This window comes from Tasmannia lanceolata, unplaced genomic scaffold (assembly GCF_043159265.1).
Source record: "Tasmannia lanceolata isolate RefF3 unplaced genomic scaffold, GAP_Taslan_0.1 ptg000007l, whole genome shotgun sequence".
NCBI classification, from domain to species: domain Eukaryota; kingdom Viridiplantae; phylum Streptophyta; class Magnoliopsida; order Canellales; family Winteraceae; genus Tasmannia; species Tasmannia lanceolata.
This window is the reverse complement of record NW_027518684.1, coordinates 15,094,645-15,102,370: the sequence shown is the minus strand read 5'-3', so window position 1 is coordinate 15,102,370 and position 7,726 is coordinate 15,094,645. Positions and strand designations below refer to the sequence as shown.

The window sequence follows — 7,726 nt, the reverse complement described above, 5'->3', positions numbered from 1 at the left end:
TTAGAGCAGCCACATAGGCTCACTTTTTCAGCAGATTTTGTCTTCATTTACGAGTTGTTGCTCTGACATACAGCAAACCATCTGCGAAATGCCTTTTGCGATGGACCCTAGCAAATCTTGGAAAATAATGTGGTCATTCAAATCAGCCAACCTAATGTTCAATAACAAGAGAATTTGACACATTTTTAGTGCACCTTTCGCTAGCACGATTTTTTTTTACCAATAAAATGGAGTCTCCAAGGGCAAGTTTTGGCTACCATGAATTGTTTTTCATGATAGATCGGGGGTCTCTAGGTGGAGAGATGAGGGTGAAGTTGTAGACACCCCATTTTGACCGAACCCCAATTTGGTGTATTTGAATGAAACCCTTCCAAATTAATGGTCTAGCGTCCCAAATTTCATCCTAGGGTAGGTTAGGGTCCCGATTAGCTCCCTATAAATTTTTGTGGAAATCCGTTTCGGTTTGTCTAGCAGACGATCATAGTTTATGAGATAGTGTAAATATAGTGTAGCAGAAGAGGGGTGGTTTATCCAGTTTAGGGGTAGTCCAGTCAATGTATATTGCAGCAGAGGAGGTGTCCCTGTAATTAAAGGGACTCGAATTTATTTTCATTAAAACAATTTCCTTGAACCATCCATTTTCTTATAAAAACAAGTAGAAATATACTAATAGGGGGTGTTTTGTCAACTTGTAGTGCCCAAAAATTATCCTCATCATTTATAAATAGAAAAGGCTTTCTCATTTTTACGGGAATTAAGTTTTCCCCAAATTAGAAACCCTAGCAGAGGATTAGAGAGAGAGTTTAGAAAAACCAAACCCTCCGTTCGATCTTCTCCTTCCTCGGCAGTTTTTCCGGCGAGCTTGTCTAAGCTCCGGCAAGATTCCAACCGGCATTCTATATTCATCTTTTGCAGAGATCCGTATTTTGTTGCCTTGTTTCTTCATTTTTCTTGATAAAATCCTTTCTCTTCATCCATTGAAACCCTAACTTTTCCTTTTTTCTTCTCCAGCCAAGTCTTCTTCTTCCTTGTTATATACTCAATGCTTATCTACCTTTTGTTCTTATCTAGAACCTGTTTTCTTGGTTTTTAAACCCTAGCTTTTGTTAAAACATCATTCTCAGATATATAACCTCACGATTTCAGATCCGAACTATCAAGTCATGAAGTTATGCTTATACATGTTAGATCACAAAGATTATACCATGGCTTTAGAGAATTTATACTTGATTTGGTGAATTTCCTCCTCTGTTTTCATTCTTTGTCAAAATTAGCAAAGGCACAGTAGATGAGTAGTAGTCGCAAGCTTGTAGATTTTCATTTGAGGATTGCACTGTGATTTGAAGAGCTTGAGGTGAATTTCACTTCAGCAAGTTATAAATTTGTCTTGTTCAGGTAAGAGTCTCTGTTTTTGTTTTTACTCGAAATTTCACTAATTTTTTTTTTTTTATGTTCATGGATGGAAATAATCGACATATCAAATAATTATGATCTGATTTGTTTTGAGTTTCAAGACACAGATTGAATTTCTTGAATTTTATTGCAGAAATTTGATTATAAATGATTTAAAAAAATTTAGTATATTGTGTGAATCTTGATTTTCATGTTCTGGTTTGTAAAAAGGCATGTAATTATATACTAATAAGGAAGAATTTGGAATTTAAGTCCTTGAAGCTTGATTTTAGTCTACTTTAGAATACAGATTAAGTTTTGTAATTGTGCTAGTGTTGTCATATGATAGTGTAAATTTATGGTCAACAAGAATCTGGTAGAATGAGATTGCAATTAATTTATATATATATCTGAGTTGTTGTTTCTATTTGGATAACTTTGTATTTAGTTCATCTATTTATTTTTTATTTTTTTTATATTTTTTTTTTGTTATTCATCTAATTTTTTTTTATGTAAGTGTTTATATTGTCACATGTCATTAGGTCATTTTTTTTTTCTTTTTTTTCAAAGAGTATTTTGGTTTGAAAAAATATCAAAAGAATGGAAAGGAGTTGGTAATTGGATGGTGTAGATGGAGGGATAAATGTATATTTTCTAGTCAACATTGTCTGTGCTTTGATCTATCTTGTAAATATTCTTCCAATGACTGTAGAGTATACATTGGAGACTAGAAGGATATGTCTCGATTTTTTATTTTTCTTTTCTTTTCTCCTCTCTTAAATTCAATTTTCCCCACACTGTTCATCTTGATTTTGTGATGCTAACTCTTAGAAATATGGGTGTATACTGTGCTATTATGGATATATAAGTTTCCCCATTCCCCATTCCCTATTCCCCATTCCTCATTTAAATTTAGCTCAAAATTATACCTGTTGAATTCTTCAAACATATGTTCGGTTTCACATGGGGTTGAATTAGCTACATTAGTTTAGTTTGTCTTTTCCTTTAGCCTATCTACAAAATCTGCTATGAAGTGGCTGAATTGCTTGCAAAAGTGAGCCACAAAATGGCTTTTCATAAAACTGTCTAGCAAATCCCATTTCTACTTTGATAATGGCAGCCCCTAACCCTTTTTGATATGTGTAGCCTTCTCATGATGACATGTATAACCCCCACCTTGTTTTGACATGTGTAAGCTCTCTCACCATTTTGATAATAGCAGCCCCTTTTCATTTTGGTTGTAGCAGCCCTCTTACCATTTTGGTAATGGCAGCCTCTTTTTGCTTTGGTTGTAGCAGCCCTCTTACCATGTTGGTAATGACAACCCTCACACTCTTGCTGTTAGCAGCCCTCACAACCAATATTATATTTGACCAGCCTCACTCACTCTCATTTATATACGAAGTATATTGGCTCAGAGTTTATTCTTTTGTATATAAACCTACTCGAGATCTTCAATGAACAGATCAAAGGCCATGTGGGCTGACCATTGGTTTTTCATAATGTTTAATATTGATATGAACCAGCTATGTTTTAATTGTTAAAAAAAATATAGGTCAAATATGATAATGTGGTTGAGCAGCTCAAGTTTGAGCTTTGGATTATTTTAGAGACAGAAATGTGGTTCAAATCAGCTAGATTGTTATGTTTTTATTTTGAAAAAGGTCAAAATGATTTATAGTTCAGTTTTGAATTTAATTTTTTTTTTTTATTGGTGCTATTTGTAAGCATTTCCTGTTATAGAATTAGCATGTTCTACTCGGTTGGGATCAACATCAGTTGGTTCTAATATAGATAAATGATGAGGTGTTAGAAAATAAAAATGAGTATTTTATTTGAGTCAACAACCTTGTGTAATTTTTGTTATATATGAGACCTGTTGATAATGATGGTGTTAAAATAGAAATTTTCTGTTTTGTCCAAACTGAGGCATAGTTGAATTCTGTTAAAGCAAATAGAGTATCTACTCTCTATATGTTTCCTATGAGAGTAGATGGCTACTTCATGTATTGCTTTGGTTTTGTTTGAAATGAAGAACATGCTCCACATGAGAGAGATATTTAGTTGATAGGTTATCTTGTAAGGGATAAAGTTCCAATCTGTTAATATTGATATAGTTTGTCTAACTCCTATTCATTCTCAATGATTGATTGATTATTATCCTTGGTTGTATACATTTTACATAGTCTGGTCCTTTATCCTTCCCCTTTGATAGGTTCATAAATGTCAAGATGTGTAATTGTCATGTATTTTTGCTTACTTCTCCATAGCAATGCCCATAACAGCCATTCCCTTTGTCAACATGGATACTAGCAGGGTTTGATAGTTACATTTGTCCATCTCATAGAAGAGGGTTATTTAAATCAACCTGGGCTAAGTTTTGATTGAAATTGAAATTGTTAATTGATGGTTTATCATCTCTTTTCCCCTTGCTTACCCTGTATGAAAAGATGATACTGCTCTTTAAAAGTTGATGTTTGTATTAAAAGAAAGTCAAAATAGGATTTGGTTTTTGTTTTAATTTCATTTGAATCTCTTTTAGCTTACTAATGTGCATTTGAGTGATTAAGGAAAAAGGAGTTTCATTTAAGTTTTGTAGTACCTAGTGCATGTACCTGAAATGAAAATAGTGCTTCTAAGAATTCCGTATTTAAAGGCCTGAAGGTATAAGATAAAATTTTGAACTAGTGGCTTGTATAAATGATTTTTATATTTAAGTTGTTTCTCAATGTTTGAATTGACATCATTTGAAGGTTGACATGATAAACATATCAGGTTTTTGTTAGCATATTACTTGTCTTCATATGAATAGACCGTTGATACTTTTCATTCTCCCATTATCTACAGGGCTTCACTCTAGTATTTCGGATTCTTATAGAATGTTTGTTGTTTACAATTGTTTAATGTTTCTAAGATCTTTTCTTTTAAGAAATTATTCCTTTATTCAGGAATTTATCCTCTTATTGCAAGGGCGATGAAGGTGATAGCCCAAGCCCATCTTTAAAGGACTTGCTTAGTCCTAGTAGTACTCCCCTCTGTTGTTTAGTAGGCTTACTCAGCCTTTTAGATTTTTTTTAAATTTTTTTAGAATCTTTCTCATTGCCAGGGCGATGAAGGAGTCATCCCTAGCCCATCTTTTAGGAGATCTTGTTTAAATCCTGTGTAGTATTTCTTTCTCTTCATTTTAGAAGACTTTCCAAGTCTTTCAGATACTTCCTTTAGACATGTTTTATCTGATTAGTGTTTCATTTGTTTGTGATCACGCTTGTTTACTTGTTTGTGGATCACGCTGGTATACCTGTTTGTGAGCACGCTAGTTTACATGTTTGTGAATCACACTTGTTTGCTTGTTTAGTGTCTTTATCTCGGAATATGTTCCGAACTACGTTGGCTTGATCCCTTTCAACAAGGTACGTAGTGCAGCTTGGGATTCACATTCCAGGTCCAGCCAAACCTTTTAAAAAAAATAAACATTTCAAATCTTCCAAAAATACAAAAATTCTTCAAAACCTTTTCAAAAAGATCTTTCCCTAGAGTTAGGAGTCTGTCCTAGCTATTTAAGGTGTTTTAGAGTTAGGGGGCTATCTTGATTTGTATTGATATGTTGTGTCCTGTCGTGTGAGTGTCCCTAGAGTTAGGAGGCCTCGAGTCGATCGGTTAGACATTTAGCCGAACTGATGGCTAGACTAGGAAGCATATAGTCAGCCCGTGGTTTTCTTTAGGATGCACAGCTTAGTTACACATAGGATGTAGGGCCCACCTGCATTAGTTTAAGGCTAACCAACTTGCATTAGTTAGGGCATATAGAGAGTCCTAAAAATTACAATTAACTTGAATTTAAGCAATCGTTCAAAAAGCTTTAAAAATTAGTCGAGTCTAGTGGATCGAGTCTAGGATAGCGGTTCTATATGGTTAGGCATTGTAGTTAGAATAGGCCATCGAACTACGTTGACTCCGATTCTTCCCGAGGCCGGGATACGTAGAGCAGCTAGGATGGACGGCCATCTTGGTCCGAGTCAAGTCGTATTAGAGTTAGGATTTGTCTTGTCCTGTCATATATAGGATTGATTTGTGTTTTATGTTTTGACGTGTTTTCTTACTTTCTTGTACTGATACTATACCTTTAGCTGTAGCTTGCATGTGTATGTCCACCAGAACTTAGACACCCATTAGGCATGTCACTCATAACCTAGCTTTGCTTAGGTGACACATTTTTCATTTCATTTTGTGTATGCTTATTTCTTTATCCTCAGGAAATGCATGCTTAGGTAGACGATTCCTGAGAATTGTTCCTATTTCATATGATTTTTACCCAAAATTCTTTGGATTTAATAATAAATGGCATAAGAGACCAAGTGCTTGCACTCGGACGAATTGGAGGCGCTCTTCGGACCTTCTCCATTCGTAATCAGGCACGAACCCATTCATTTCTGGTTATCCATGGTATACAGAGCATATTTTTTTTAGGGATCCATGGCCGTATACCATGGATGGCGACTTTGAGTTTTGTTTTTTTTGTTTCGAGAGTTCCTTGGTAGAGCTCTCCTTCACGTGTGGATGATCCAAGAGGCCGCTAGGGGCTCGTCCCCCACCTCTCTCCCGGATCGGGGTCCACAGAAGTGTCTTAGAATTAAGAACAAAAAAAGGATGCTAGTGTCTCTGGTGATGAGAAGTGGCTAAAAATTAGGAAAAACTCCATTAGATTTTGAGTGAAGTTTTTGTTTCCTGATTTTTTGTCACTTCCCATCATCTGAGACACTGCCATCATGTTTTTTGTTTTTTGTTTTTTGTTTTCTGATTTCTGTTTTGTGTTTCATGATTTTTAGCCACTTCATCCTCATATCCACTTGGAGACCCCCGATTTATCATGAAAAACAATTCGTGGTAGCCAGATGTGCCCCCGATTTATCATGATATTTTATGTTGGGTATATAATTAACCCATATATGTTCTAATATAAGCCCAATAAGATAATGGACCGGTGTAGTGGGCCTATTTGGGCTAGAGCCCACTAACCTATTAAAACCCTAGTGTATCTCTATATATAGGGGCTGGAGGCAACAAACTTGGTATTCCAAAATAGATACATTGGGTGTAATGCTTCAAGCAACCTCTTGCTTGACCTAATTCCTCTAACAATCTTGAAGATACAGCTTAACTCAATTTGGATATGATGCCTGTAACATTCCAAATGGTAACATGGAATGGTTCTTTGTAAAGAAATTGTTTAGGTCTGGTTTTTGATTGAAACTTGACATTGATGCTTATTGATATTGATATTTATTTTTCAGCCATTATGAAATTGTACTAAGTTCTTTCTGTAGAACTAGATACTTTTAGTAAAATATACAAATGATTAGATTCATTTTAATGAAATTCATATTTGGTAATTTACAGGAATTGACGAAAATGGAGGAGATTGCCTCAATTTGGATCTTGATGAGGATGACTTACTTGATGAGTGAATCCTTATAGAGCAGTGTGAACTATTATTTTCTTTTCAGTTAATTAAATAGTTCACCTACATGTGAAACTGCTTATGTTTGAGTTTAGATTATTTCTAAAACTCTTGGATATTCTTTAAAGTAATTTTGTTTTCAGTTGGATTACAAATCTTTATTGATATGGTGATATGGATGATTCAATAATTTTGTTTGGACATCACATTAACTATCTATTGGATTGTGCTATATGTAGAACATAGGAGGAGATTGTTGGGTATATAATATAACCCATATATGTTCTAATATAAGCCCAATAAGATAATGGACCGGTGTAGTGGGCCTATTTGGGCTAGAGCCCACTAACCTATTAAAACCCTAGTGTATCTCTATATATAGGGGCTGGAGGCAACAAACTTGGTATTCCAAAATAGATACCTTGGGTGTAATGCTTCAAGCAACCTCTTGCTTGACCTAATTCCTCTAACATCTTACACCCAATTTATGTCTTAGAGATTTTGTGGCAAGAGAAGATCAAATTTCCGGATCGATGCCCATACGTCGCGATCGACTTACTTACGAATTCTCCTTCCCCGCGCAGATTTTTCTCAACCCCTTCTGAGCTGCTCTCACTTATCGACGCATTAGTATTTCTAGATGAACTGACGCTTGAGCTCCTCTTCAAGAAGTGAATCGTCGATCGCTGAATGAAAGCTTTCAAAGGTTATCCACCTTTCATAACTCTCGTGAATGAGTAATCAAAGGTTATCCACCTTTCATAACTCTCGTGACTGAGTAATTGATGGAAATTGAAATATATAATCTCTTACTATTTCAAGGGGTTCGAGACATAAAAAGGTATCTTTTGATAATAAATTCACTAATTATGAGTA

General features: G+C 35.1%; 1 long non-coding RNA gene across 1 annotated transcript; it reads left to right on the top strand.

The window, feature by feature from the left end:
- The first annotated feature begins 771 nt into the window (after positions 1–771).
- Positions 772–7,053, top strand: LOC143881037 (uncharacterized). The gene is made up of 2 exons (XR_013251834.1): positions 772–1,395; positions 6,790–7,053. It is a non-coding gene; the product is annotated as an uncharacterized LOC143881037 (long non-coding RNA).
- The last annotated feature ends 673 nt before the right edge of the window (positions 7,054–7,726 follow it).